This window comes from Pipra filicauda, unplaced genomic scaffold (genome assembly GCF_003945595.2).
Source record: "Pipra filicauda isolate LSUMZ 115617 unplaced genomic scaffold, ASM394559v2 scaffold10_size6260569_pilon, whole genome shotgun sequence".
NCBI classification, from domain to species: Eukaryota; Metazoa; Chordata; class Aves; order Passeriformes; family Pipridae; genus Pipra; species Pipra filicauda.
The window spans coordinates 708,787-723,054 of record NW_024103541.1 but is presented as its reverse complement, the minus strand read 5'-3'; the positions used below and the strand labels follow the sequence as shown (position 1 = coordinate 723,054).

The following is a 14,268-nucleotide window of genomic DNA, read 5'->3' as shown; positions in this document are numbered from 1 at the left end:
GCCCCTATTTTGTCAGAGCTCTTCTCAAATGCAGTATTCTATTATGCATCCTCCATTCTCATTCAGATTATCCACAAGCAATTTCTGCTTTTCTCAAGCTGACTCATTCTTCACACCTATTAGCTGAATTGTTGCTGAAAATGTTCATGTGTTTTGTTTCTACCAGTTTGGCTATTTTTGATCAGACAGAAAGACCACAAAGTCTTCTTCCTGTTCCCAATATGGAAGAGAACACTTAGGCATATTACCATTTTAAACCCTGTTTTTCACAAATATTATCTAATGTAACTACCGTTACATTTGATAGGTTGATAGTAGGAACTATGGATAAAAGGAGACATGAGTGAAGAGCGCTGAAAGAATTTCAATTCTTTGCATTGCTTTCTTGGGTTTGGTTTCAAAGTATATGAAAGACTCAGAAGTGTCTTCTTTGTCCAGTTTGTACTGGACTACTCCTCCTTGGTTTTCAAAAACCCCTTTGAAAGACAGCGTTTCTGTCCCTGATAGATGGGCACAGACACAGTGCTGTCCTGCAAACTGCTCATCACTTGGCATTGAGCCATTTTCTGGTCTGTGAGAGAAACGTTCTCTAGCGGAAACTGAAAGCAAAGTTGGAGTGGTACTCTGACCAGTATTTCAGTATTGGACAGTTGATCACTGATGACAGAGCTCTAGTGGCAAAGTGTAAAATATGCTTGTAATTAACATTTTAAGGAGAAGATAAACCCAAAAGAAAAACAAGATGGTAAACTAGAAGTATTGACCCCAAAGAGGAAAAAGAATGGCCTCCTCGGAACATCCCTCCTTGGCATCTTACCTGAAACATTCTGAGTGGCCTGCAATTGGTAGGCAAGATGTGACTCCCTTCTTTACAAGTACAACCTGTTAAATTACTTTAGAGTTGTTTCCATAAATACAGCATGCCAGTGCTTACTGTCTGATTTTGCCACCTAGGAGCTTTACTGGCAATGAAGCAGATGAATTTTGAAGGAATTTTGTTATTATATTGTAATTAAGTTGGAAGGCTGCTTGCACAGCAACGTCCTATTCATTACATGTGGCAAAACTCTTTATAAAAATTTTGGAGCTGACCACAGCCTTCTGCTGCTTATCTCACCCACACTAAAAATACTGTATGATACAAAGCATAGTATAAGGCTGTGTAACAGACAGCTGTGTCGATACCCAAGTTGAACAGGGAGCAAGCCATGGTAATATTATTTCTTCATTCCCTCTCCTGGGCCTCTTCAGTCTTGCACCTATGTACATATTTTGCGGACCATTTATTCTATCCTATACTGAAGAACACTGTCAAACAGGTAAGACAGCGAGGATTGGAAAAATTTATATATGTCCTATCAGCATAAACAAATACATGGACTATGCTCAGGAAAGCTCTAAAGTTGCTGGAGCATATCATTAGCCTGAACGTGGGCACTATTCATTTAAACAGGTTTGCAAGGATCACATCTCTTTCTGTACCAGTTTATTCAGAGAGGACACAGCATGCAATTCAGAACTGCACTTCTAAGCAGATATTTCTTAAGACGCTGTTGCTTTTTTGTGCTTTAGGATACATTTTCATTTAGCCATGACAGTGTAACCAGTAGTCTGTGTTTTGCTTTCTGTGGGGCAATAACTTTACTGTGCTCCATTAATTAAAGCTGTGAGTATTATTAAGTGGAATGGCTGCTGAGAGTATGAAAAGAAGCACTGCCATATTGACAGCAAAGAGATTCCTGTGAGTTTTAATGTGTTCTCTTTTTTTCGTGGAGATCTGCTAGAGTGGATTTTTGAAGTTCAGGATCACTGTAAACAAAATATATTCAGCTGATACCTGAAGAAATGTCTGAACAAGAAAGACAAAACAAGTCCTGAGTAAGGAAAACTTTTGCAAGTATTTCAGCTGCTTAGGTGATTAAAATATAATATTCCAACATGAAATTGAGAACAATTATTGTAATAGTTTAAAGAGTTCATTCAACTTTAGAGTTAAGTCTAGTTTGATGATTAAAATACAGGGCAAGGAACCAGAAGACATAAAGTCTATTTTCAGCATTAGCACTGACTCACTGTGTGATATTAAGCAAGTCGCTTAATTTAACTGTCTCACTCTCTGTCTCACCTGTAAAATGAGGGAGCCTACCTCACAAGCTCTTTGTGGGATTAATTAATTAAACATTTGCTGTGCACCTAACATTTCTTGGATATAAGGTGCTGGAAAAATTATTTTTTAAGATATATATAAACAGGATACAAGAGCAGAGTTAGGTGGCTTCTATAAAGGAAACTCACATCTCTTTCATCTTTGGATCTTTTAAGCATGACAACGAAATAATTAACTACAGGACCAGTTGGTCACCAACCCAAGTGAGCTAATTGGTGACACGAATATTGGAGACAGCCTGGGCTGCAGTGATCATGCACTGTTAGAGTTCGCAGTCCTCAGGGATATATGTTAGTTTAAGAGCAAAGTCAGGACTCTGAATTTATTGAAAGCAAACTTCCAGCTCTTCAAGGAGTTAACAGTAGGAAACTCTTGTCCCCTGGGAAACTGCTGTTGGGGACAAGAGAGCAGAACAGAGCTGGCAGATCTGGATGCTTTCCATAGAGAGCAAGAGCTCTTAATACCCAGGTGTAAGAAATCAGGAAAAGGAAGGAAAGAGACCAGCATGGCAGAGTTGAGACCTGCTGGTCAAACTAAAGGGCAAGAAGGAAATGCACAGGCAGTGGAAGGAAGGACAGGTATCCTGGGAAGAGTATAGGCACTCTGCCCAGTTGTGTAGGGATGGGATCAGGAAGGCCATGGCACAGCTGGAGCTGAACTTGGCAAGGGATTCAAAGAATAATAAGAAAGGCTTCTACAGGTATGTCAGCCAGAAAAGTAAGGTCAAAGAAATCATATTCCCCTGGTGATCAAGACTGGAAAACTGGTAACAACAAATGAGGAGAAGGCTGAGGTACTCGAGAAATTTTATTCCTCGGTCTTCACTGGCAAACTCTTCTCCCACACCTCTTGAGTGGATGGCCAGCAGGATGGGGACTGGAGAAGAAGTCCAGGTTTGTGAACTTCTGAGAAACCTGAACATTTAAGGGACTATGAGACCTGATGAAAAGTTGTCAAGTCACTCTCCATGATATTTGAAAAGTCACAGCAGTCAGGTGAAGTCCCTGGTGACTGGAAGAAGGGAAACAATGCACCCATTTCTAAGAAGGGTAGAAAGAAGGACCCTGGGAACTACTGACCTGTCAGTGCTTGGGAAAATCATGGAACATATACTCCTAGAAGCCATCCTAAGGCACATGGAGGACAGGGAGGTGATTTGGAACATTCAGCATGGCTTCACAAAGGGCAAGTCCTGCCTCACCAACCCCGTGGCCTGACTACATCACATATTCTAGGATTCTAAAACTGTGAGTGAAGCCCTTGAAATGAGTTTATAAATTGAAAAAAAACAAAGCTACAAACTAAACAGACCAAACTATAAGTAAGAATAAAAATACATCATCACTCTTCAGTAGAGCACAGAATTGAAAGACTAAGTTGAGTTTTTTCTATGATGTATAAGCAAATTTACATCTAATGGAAGTGAAAGGAAACAATTTAAACATAGAGAAAGGGAAATATAATTTATTTTTTATAAATCCCATAGTTTTTACTCATGGCCACACAACACTGTTGGAACCAAGATTTAGTTGGAGCCAGTGAATTCAAGAAACAAACATTTCCATGGAAATGTGAATATCCGCTGTGATATTCTATTAAGTGAAGAGTTACAAATCCCTTGTGTTGTACAGTAAAAGCCAACTACTAACTGATAGGCGTGTAAAAACATCTCCTGTGAAGCCTATTTGACAGCTGGTGTCTCTGGACTTACTTGCAGCTGTATCAGAAGCACCTGGTACAGGTCACTGGTGGAGGCAGAACCCCAGAGGAGGTGAACAAATGATCACCTCTAATACAGCAATCCCGATGCTACTGAGGCCAGGCCAAACAGCACACAGCATGTCTTGAGCATCCTTCTACTCTTATCATAACTGTGTTGCAGAAAACGTCAGGTTTGTTGTCATAAAATTAACTACATCAGCAACAGAAGAGGGTCCAGCAACTTTTAACTGAAGAGTTTTTACCTCACAATGCAGTTTAGCAGACAACAAAAAGCAATGTGATCTACTAACACTGTGCTATGACCCTATGAAGGAGCTGATCAAAACCATAGTGAACAAAATAAAAATAGATAAAGTTGTGTGATCAATGAGATAACCAGAGGTTATGTATTTCCTGCACAGTTGCTCTCCTCAGCAAAGAATTTTTGGGGAACAAGGACAAAATTTATTAGCACTTTTTTGAAGCGAGTTATTTTTATCTTAAATATTCATAAAAATATCACTGCTGCTTTCTGTTGGTTCCATTCAAACTAGTTTGAGGCCTTTATGTAAAGCATGGTCATAAGATTTTACAACTTTGGAATGAAGTTGGTGTTTGGTATTCTGCCAGGACAACATGCACAATAAAATTCAGGTGTTCTATATATAAATAACTTCTGCAATATCAACTGGTGGATATAAATGCAAGTCATTTATTTACTTTCATTATAACATTTGTTATGCTGCGAATTCTGGATCATACAACATTATAAATATAACTGTATTACTGATATAGTTAACAAGTTACTAATAAATTAGCATTTCAGTGACATCTAGACAAAACCTTAGGCCCTCCACCAAGAATGGCAGAGCCTTTAGCTCTGCATTTCAGAGCTAAAGAACAAGATGGAAAAGTGCAGAAATAACACCACTGCCACCACAGGTTATGTAGTTATACTAAAAAGAGTCAATGACTCACTGTCAATGTTTACTTGGCCTCTATGCTTTAGGGATGAGTGGGGATTAGTGAAGAAAACTACCTCTTTTATTCTCCTTTTATTTTGCTTATCACTAGCTCGTACTACTGCATTCCTTAAATCAAACCAGATAAAGAATAAACTTGTCATCCAGCATTAATACAATGCCATGTGGTCACTCACAGCTGTTCGTGTCTACTTTTTAGCAGCTGTTTTTTTCCTGTCTGCCTGTCCACAACAAATGAGTATGTTGCCTGGCACAGCATATGTATCTTGGCCCATTCCTACACCAAACCCACACCTTTAATCCAATCTCTGCACCCCGAGAGCCTCCCATGTTGCTGCTGTTCCTTTTCTCACCCAAGCTGGGCCACGAAACTCCCTTCTCACTTCAGTGATTAATAATGACAGCGAGTTCTCCTTTCACTTTTATTTGTGCCCCAAACTGCACATACATGTCAATACATAGAGAAGTGATCCTTCTCTGATGCAACTTTACAAGCCAGAAAAATTGTTTGCTCTCTCAGCTGATACTCACTGTGCTTAAAGGGCCTTTTGTCCTACAGCAGCAATTCCTTAAGGAGTATGAATTAGGCAGGCAGGCAGACGGTGGCAGAGGTAGCTCCACTACAGTATTACAGACCAATTCACATGATGACTGTAGCTGGACTCCTCCTAGTGCCTCAGAAAGCTATAAGAAAAGGGAAGGGCTCAGGATATGATATCATGCACTCATTCTAAAAACAAGGAAACTGTTGTAGATGACTGGAAAAGAAACAGCTTAAAAATTGCTGAATGGCCAATAACAGAAAATTACTTTTCTGATTCATCTTCCCTCCCCATTCCAGCAAAAAGTTTCAATAAATACAAATTACAAACTTAGAAAACTATATTTACATGATTACTAGGACTAGCCTAAGATACCTATTATAGCTGAGTCACCTCAGAGCGTTGCTTAGTGTTGCCTGGCGTTGTCTCTGCTTGTGTCAGATCTCAAGCTCTGAGCTTGTTACCAGGTCTGTTCAGGCAAATGTGCCTGTCCCCAGCACACCTGGGTTTGTATAAGCAGCAGGGACCCACTCCTTGTCAGTATCCTGACTTGTTTATTGCCTTTTTCAGTGAAAGTAAAGCACCTAAGTGATTTAAGAAACCAATTAATATTTTCTAAAGCAATGTAAGCAAACAGGTTTTTAAATCTCATGGAAACTCCATGTGATTTTGTGCAGATTTGTGGGGGTAAGTTTTACTCCTTAGATCCTTTTCTAATTGCAAGCCTGCTTTAGAAATATAATCCATTTACAGGGCTATATTATTATAAATTTATTTCCCAAGACATTGTTTACAGCCTTTAAAAAAGAAATTAATAAACATTTGAAGCAAAGCAGATGTCGTAACTCAGCACAATTCTCCTTAACCTGGATTTACCTTTGAAGTTTGCTGGTTTTATTTTAGATTCGAAGAAGCACCTGCATGGCTGGAAGCTTGTCTGTTCTTTCCAGCTTTATCAATTGGTCTAATAAGCCACTCATTTTTTCTTCCAAGTTGTCAGGATAATTTTGTTTCTGTTATAATCCCATAAAACACACTCAGAGGAAAATTTAGCCCATCCTTCAAGCATGCTACCTTTTTATGTTGTGTTAGGAATTGCTACATTCTCTGTTACAGCAGTCATTGTGCTTGCCTTTCAGATTTCTTTTTTTGTGTTAAAAATTTCCTGGGATTATTTTTCATGTAATTTATCCCAGATTTAGCATTAAGGCCACCCATGAGTGATATATTATTGTATATCGTCATTTTCAAGTTCCTGTATTGGCTTTTAGTTTAATGGCTTGGATGTGGGGGAACTTTATCATATTATATCAGTTTAGTAACTGAGCATTTTATGATTCAGTATTTGCCAGTATCCTTCTACTGAGCTGCATAACAGGGTGTTGCTCTTGCAACTCTATTGTTTAAAAAGAAATATTCTGCTGCCAGATTCCTTGTTCTGTTTGTGCCCTTTGTTAGTGGACTTTCAATTTCAGGAACTTGTTCTATTTAAGAAGATAGTGGACAAACAATACTTTATAATATCATATTTATTAAACAGATGCTGATATTATCAATGCTTGTTTATCTGGTGGTGATGCATCTCCCAAGTAAACCAGCTGTAGTAGTAAAAAAAAACTGGAGTGTAAAAGCATTTTCTTCATAGGGATTTTTAGCTACTTGCACTTCAGGACCAAGGATCTTGAGTTTTTCTATGCAGTGAGGGGCAGTGACATCTCAAATTGGGCAAACGGAAATTCTTTGTGAGGTTGAGGAATGTGACTTAAGATCACTAATACCTTCACTTTTGTAGCATTTGGGAAGTTCTTCTCAAAAACCAAGATACAGTTTGCATTTATGTTTCTGTTTCTCAGCATCTGGTAACCTGGATAGGGAAGTAGTTTGGAGCTTGGGGAAGAGGTGGAAGGGATTTATAATATGGGGAAGTGAAGTAAAGCCAAGACTCTAGTTTTATAGGAGAGACAGTGGTGAGCAGGAGTAAAAGGGATCATGGCAGGTCAGGCAAGGTTGTGTGGGAGGATAACTTTGATGATGAGAAGGCAGCAGGACCATAAGTACCTCCAGATTTGGGTACCTCTTACAACCCTAAATGAATCTTCAAGACTGTGTCATAGTTAAAAATATCTTGCCAGTTCTGGCTTGAAGTCAATTACAGGAGCTTCCAGATCATTTTGCTCTCTTAGGCTCCCTGTGGAATTTCAGTTGGATAGTACATTTCACATTTAAGACAGTGCTGATATTTTGGTCTGCTGCTGTTCTGTTCTAGAGAAAGTTGCCTTTTGGTAGAAAGAGCTACATGTCCTGCAGCATGCAGACATAGGCAACACATAACATTTATACAGGGGTTTGTTCATAGGTAAGTCCAGTTTCGATCACAATTAGTTCTCTTAAAGATCACTGGACTAAAATATGCTTTATAAATATATGCAAAAATTGTTCTTCATGACAATACCATGGAGTTGGTGCAGTGATGAGAAATTTTAGTAGTGAGCAATATGAGGTAGAAAACGTTTTCCAACACTGATAAAAAGGAAGAACAGAAATTGAAGAAGAATTATTTTCCTTTGCTGATTATTTAATTGCTCAGGAAAATACAGTGTGATTGTTAAAACTGCTGTCAGGTGTACAGGAGCAATGATGGCAGCAATTGTGTTTCGCAGTAGCAGAATGCAAAGAGGAATATAGATTGTGTGAAAAGAGGGAAAAGATCTCTAAGAAGGGTGAGATCAGTTTGTGTCCCTAAGGACTGAAGTCTAGGTGATTTAGAATAGGAAATCATTTTTAGGGATGTAAACATGTTAACTGATGATTCCTCACAATGCTGTTGTGAAGCAGGGAAAGATTATACCTTGTTTTGACAGATGGAGAAACATGGACAGAAAAGGCTGAGTTCTTACCAGGTACTTCGCCAGCTTCTTTCAAAGTAATTTCCAAGGAAGATCTTTCCCTTCAGAAAGCTTGAATCTACAGAAATCTCTCCAAGTTTCCCTCCATTATTATGGAAGAGCAGAGATGGTCATAGGTGTTGAAACCACTGGTCTGGCCTTTTTTGGAGCTCTGACTAGATTATAATCTGAACAAAGAACAAGCAGAAACAACCTTTTCTCTATGATGAATCACCCTGCCAGAGGAAGATTAGTCAATGGAAATTTGTGTCTGCCTGTACTAGCTAGTAAATATGTACCCATCCCTGCTTAGGGCCAGGGGAAAAGCACCAGGGCAGCAGGAGTGGAAGCCTGAGTTGAGTAGTCACAGCTTTTTTGCTGTTGGCACTCCAACATCAACAGAAGTAAGAGCAGAGGAGTCCTAGGCTGATTTCCAGCATTGTAACAGACCTTACACTTGAAGGATGTCAGGTGCTCAGTCTCAGCTCTCCCATTTACCCTTTCTGCTCACAGTTTGAGCAAGGCATATTCCAGCCTTTCCTCAACGCACTCTTGTCGCTTAATCTCGAGTGTAACAGGATTGTTAATTTTTCCTAGATCTTTTCACAAGAGAAATTATTCAGTCTAAACCTCATGTAACTTCAGGTTCATTTTGTACTGCCCTATTAATCGGTAAAGTGGTAATGTGGTAACCAGAACCTCACAGTGGCAAAGGTAAGTAGAAAAGCAAGAAGTCATTACCTTCTATATTTAATAAATATTTGTTAAAAAGCCAGTCTGCCTCTTTTTCTTCATTCTGGTCATTGACCACACTTGCATCAGGGTAGTTCATTTGGGCAGCTGTACTTTGGCTTTGCCATTCCTTCCCAAAAGTTTCTGAAATAGAGATACTTGATTATTTGCCAGCTAAACCAACTTCAGCTCATTTTTTCCTCATACTGGTAAATCCAGTTTGAATGTTTCCAGCAACAGGCTTTTGGTATATCTATATTCACCTCCTAAATGTAGCCTTCAGAAAAGGTCCAAACAGAAGCATCCTTTGCAAGCTCTCATTGTGGCAACTTCTCTCTACAATGAACAATCTAAACAGGATCACAACAACATAACTTTGTGCCTGCTAGTGCACCTAAAACTTCAGGAGTTTAAAACCTTTAAACTCTATCACATAAATAAAGGCTGCTAATACTTCTCTATAAAGAAGTATTTTAATTAATCTTAATGATCCACTCACTGTGTTCACTACTCATTAATTACAGGACATTAATAAAGTTCCTGCTTCCAGTGTACCTTGTTTCATCAACCTCTGTAAATTCAACCCCCCCCAACATCAGCCCAAACCACTGGACCCAGTCTCTGTGTTCCAAGCTCCTAATGCAACCTGAGTGGTGTTTAAATAACTCTTCCTATCTCATTTTAATGGCACACACACAGGCCAAGAATCCCTTTCTGAACCCTGGAATAGGGTCTTCAGAGGGTCTCCATATGGAGCTTGAAGTGGGGTGTCAGACTGGGAGAGGCCTGTGCTGGTTTATTCATGATTTCCTCAGCTTCAGCAAGGCCTACAAGCTTCTAGTTTAGTCTGTTCAGAAAGGAAATGCAAGACAAAATCCACTCAGCTAGACAAACATTTTCTTTATCATCACTTCTTATTCTTAAAAAAACCCTCCCCAGATACACATCTTTGCAAAATAACAAGTGAATAGTCTTTTCTCAGTCTAATCTCACTCCTGTGGCTTCCAGGTTTTATCAGCATCTCAGGTGAGACAGAATGCCTCCTGTTGCTCTCTCCAGATTATCTGTCTTAATATTTGGCAATGGTTTTCTCTCATTTGCAGAGAAGCCTCCCTCTTTATATGTAAGCTGCCTTCTTTAGTCATATGCTCCAGCCAAAATACTCCAGCTCTTGAATTTGTTGTTTTGTGGAGTTAGGACAGGAATGAGAGACATTCAGAGATAACAACTCTTGATTGCCTGATGTTGGTCTCTCAACTTTAGTTATTGCGTGTTGAGAGGCCAAGCACTGTCCCTGGTCTGAGCAGTATAACAGTCTTAGTCCATCCAGAGTTTCAGTACGTGCCAGAAAAAGACAGAATGGCAAACCTCATACAAACATGGGCTCACAACACAAAGCCAGCATATAATTCAGTGCAGATATTTTCGTTTCTCTTATGTGCGTCTCATCTTTCGTAATAAAAGCTATTACGGTGACAAGCAGTTATTGGTTAGGATAAGAACAAAGGGGAGAGAGGAAAACATGACTCAGAGTGGGTTAATTGTTAAAGAAACTCATTATTTAAGTATTAAAATAGGAAACACATTGCAGAGAAAGAAAAGGCTCCATATAACTGCTCTGCACAGTTATTCCTTCTCTTTGTAATCTACCAGGTATCATCTAGTGTAATTAATCATATCCTGAATTGCCATGCATAAAATAAATGTGTTCATTTGGGGGAGAAAAATGTTTAGGGATGTGTGGTGTGATTTGCTTCTGGTTTTTATGCATCTGTCCTGTACTTCAGCTTCTAATGAAAGAGGGTGTTCTGTCCCCCTGAAATTAGGTACCAAATACATATTAACTTGTGCAAGTTTCAAAGTCAGCTCACCTTTTCACAAGAAGACAGAAATACAAAAGTAGAATTCATTGCAGATTGACTCTTATTTAAAGCAATTACATATATTTAAATTACATTTCAACCACTGAGAAAGTCTTTAATTTAGTTTAATCTTCACTGAACTCTGGACAACAACGTACCTTGGGCAGAACATTTTCCTTAGCTATGTTCTATTAAGCCACTAGATGTCCCTCGTTCCTATGTAAAGCTCCAGGTAGTAGACAATCCAGGAGGAAACAGCAGGATTAAGGTGCAATTTAAGCAGTGCAGAAGCACGTTTGTGTTCACAGCATGCAGGGATTTTCTGTAATAGGTGCTGGTCCTTTGAGTGTAATCCTGTAAATCAAGGCAATTCCAAATACTGGTGTGCCAAACCCATAACAAATGTAACTGTGTTTAGACAAATCACAGTCATCAAGGTTAGAAAAGACCTCCAAGATCATCAAGTCCATCCTTCAAACCAGAACCACCATGCCCACTGAACTGTATTGTTTACTGCTATGTCTACTTGTTTTTTGAACACTTCCAGGGATGGTGACTCCAAACCTTTCCTGGGCAGCCTGTTCCAACATATCCACTCTTTCAGGGAAGACATTTTTTAAAATATTCAACCTGAACCTCCCCTGGTACAATGAGTGCATATATGGAAAATACAAAAATCAGATGAGACTGAAGAAAGCAGATGAAGATGGCATTGAGGAAAATAGGCTACAAATCCAGGGATCAGAGAGTAAATTACATCATTCCTTTTCCAACTATGCATTGACAACTGCATTTTCCATATACATATGTTATTACTGACTTTTTTTGCCATTCGTGAAGTAAAATGGCACAGTCTCTCTTGGCAGTCAGAGTAGATCTTACTTTATGAAAGCATGGATTTGACTGTAGTATATTTGGGGCATGGATGGACCTTATCACCACATGGATTTGGATAATTACAGACCAGCCAGGGAATGGTCACTTCAGTATCAGACTGGGAATGTTGGGCAGTGTAAGCCAGAGATTACATGAATAATGACATTTGACTTACACAGGTGATGATGAAAGCAAAGTCAAACACTTCTCTGGAGGAAACAAAATGTTTTACCAAGTAAATAGTGTCAGGAAACTGCTTGCAACTGTCTGTGACTTGCACAACTCCCTCTTCCCTTCCTGCATCCTATCTGCCTTTTGCAAATTTCCTGACCTCCATTAGTTAATTTATACCATCAGCACTTTGCAAGACCCTGCCACAGAAAGTGCTGCATCTCCAATTCTCTTTTGCAAACTCTTTCTCAGATTAGGACTCACTTCCTTGCTATTTTAAATTCATGGAGTGGAAAGGTCACATCAAAGGAAAAAAAATGAAGAAATCCTTCCTCCAGATTAGTTTTGCTTTTTAAGTCATGTGACTGATGGCAAATTATATCTGCATAAGAAATAGGACTCAAATGCCCATTGGCTTTTTTTTATGTCACCAAAATGTTCATGACAGAAGGTCACAGCAGGTCTTTTTCCAGCAGTTTTTCAAACAGGGATGCTGCCATTCTTCAGTAAGGAAACATGCTGAGGGTTCTGCCACCTCAGTGTACTGGTTTCCTATTTTTAATGCCACTGACTGAATAATACAGATTTTCATTGCTTATTAAATATCAGATCATGGGGCATGCTCTCAATGTTATTTATGCTTTTAATGCCTGATGATTTCAGGGGGAGCATAAGCAGCTAAATGCCTTTATGAATCTTCATCCTGTTCTTATAAGATGAAAGGAAAAAGATTACGCAGTTCTCAAGAATGTATTTGTTTGTCCAAAGCTTTGTCAAAGCATGGAGGGCTGGGAATGCAAAAACTGAAACCTACACAATATGCTTATGGTCTTCTCTACATGAGACCTTTGAATTCTTCCTCTGGTTCTCCCCCCGAGCTGTCCTCAGATTGACTCCACCTGAGTGAAAGGTGGTTGAAAAGACAATATATACAACCACTGCTGGCCCTCAGTTAGTGAATCCAATCTGGAGCTGCTCAGGTCATAATTTACAAGTCTTGCAATTAATATATTGTGTACCGGCGACCAGTTTCTACCAGGCCATCTACCACAGACGGTCAAATCCAGAGGCCGGTGGCCATCAATGTGACATTCCCATTGTCTTCAGTGGGATTTGTATCAGATTATTATTTCCACTGATGAAAGGTAAACCATTTTGGGGCTAAAAAATCTTGGGGGCATTTGAGGGCTAATAAATCTTGCAGTTCCATACAGTCCCTGGTGTTCTTTCTAATGCTTAATAGCTCTGCTCTCACCAGTTACCTCACTCAGTTTGAAGCTAAATGGATTTTTTTTTTTCACAGGCTAATACACACATTACACAGAATCTCCTTTCCTTTCCTGCTTACTTGTGTTGTTTGCCATCTTTTTAACAGGAAACTGAGAACTATGAAATGGAGAGAACAGAATGACCTATTGAACCAATTTCGCTCCACAGCAGAGCTGACAGGAAAACGGCTGCCTCAGCTCCGGGTTCCAGGAACGGAAAAACAGATGTTTCTTGGCTACATTCAACAGATACTATTCCATTTTGAAGCAACATTTTAAAATACAGATCCCAAGGCCTTATGTATTTCCAAAGCATTCTAAGAATGGGAAAATGGAAATTTCTTGCAAGTCTTCAAGTAGTGCCAAGCATGACTTTTATTTTCTTTTTTCCCCCCACCTCCTTTCATTTTTCCAAATTAACTTCTCCAGTTTAGCATTTCTGTGGCTGATACATGTACCAGAACGTGCACTTGTGCCTACAAGACTTAGATAATCAGATCAGGTATATTAACACTGCCACAAACTTAAGAGTGTTTCCTTGGGCAAATCCCTCAATTTCCCTGGATCCCACTTCTCCACTTGTGCTACCTAGAGCTTCTACGCTCTCCTCCAACTACCAATATCTGCAATAGCTGGTACACAGAAACCACAAATAAGAACATAGCCCTGGGGTGTTGCCATAAAATAGATTTTAAAAATTAAGTTAATTACCAGCTATTCAGTGAATGGCAACAGTACATAAAATGTGGTGGAGACTCAGGTTCTTTACAGGGTAATTGCAGACCATCCTGTCAGCTGTGAATCCTGTAAGTCCCAGAATAAAGATGGAAGGGCAGAAATGTGGGAAGACAATAGTTTCCATCCTATTCTCTGAATAGATTCAGGTTACTGTGTTATTCAGCCATTACAGTCAATGCTTAATTTAGAGCATCTTCCCTGGGTGACCAAGTTATGGTAGGGCCATGATGACCCTCAGAATAAGCCAAAACCAGGGAGGGAAGGAAAAGTGGGCTGAAACATTCTCACCCTGAGCCTGCCAGGTCTGCCTCTGAGTGCATTTAGCACATGTACAGAAACTCTT

General features: G+C 39.4%; 1 protein-coding gene across 1 annotated transcript in view; it reads right to left on the bottom strand.

Moving 5' to 3' along the window:
- Positions 1-9,176, bottom strand: part of RALB (RAS like proto-oncogene B) — a 53,271-nt gene extending 44,095 nt beyond the window's left edge. The window contains exons 1-3 of the mRNA XM_027725584.2: positions 9,020-9,176; positions 8,291-8,466; positions 5,383-5,535 (exon numbers count right to left, since the gene is read on the bottom strand). The gene's annotated coding sequence lies outside the window, so the exon portion shown is untranslated. The remainder of the gene's footprint in view (positions 1-5,382; positions 5,536-8,290; positions 8,467-9,019) is intronic.
- Positions 9,177-14,268: the final 5,092 nt, after the last annotated feature.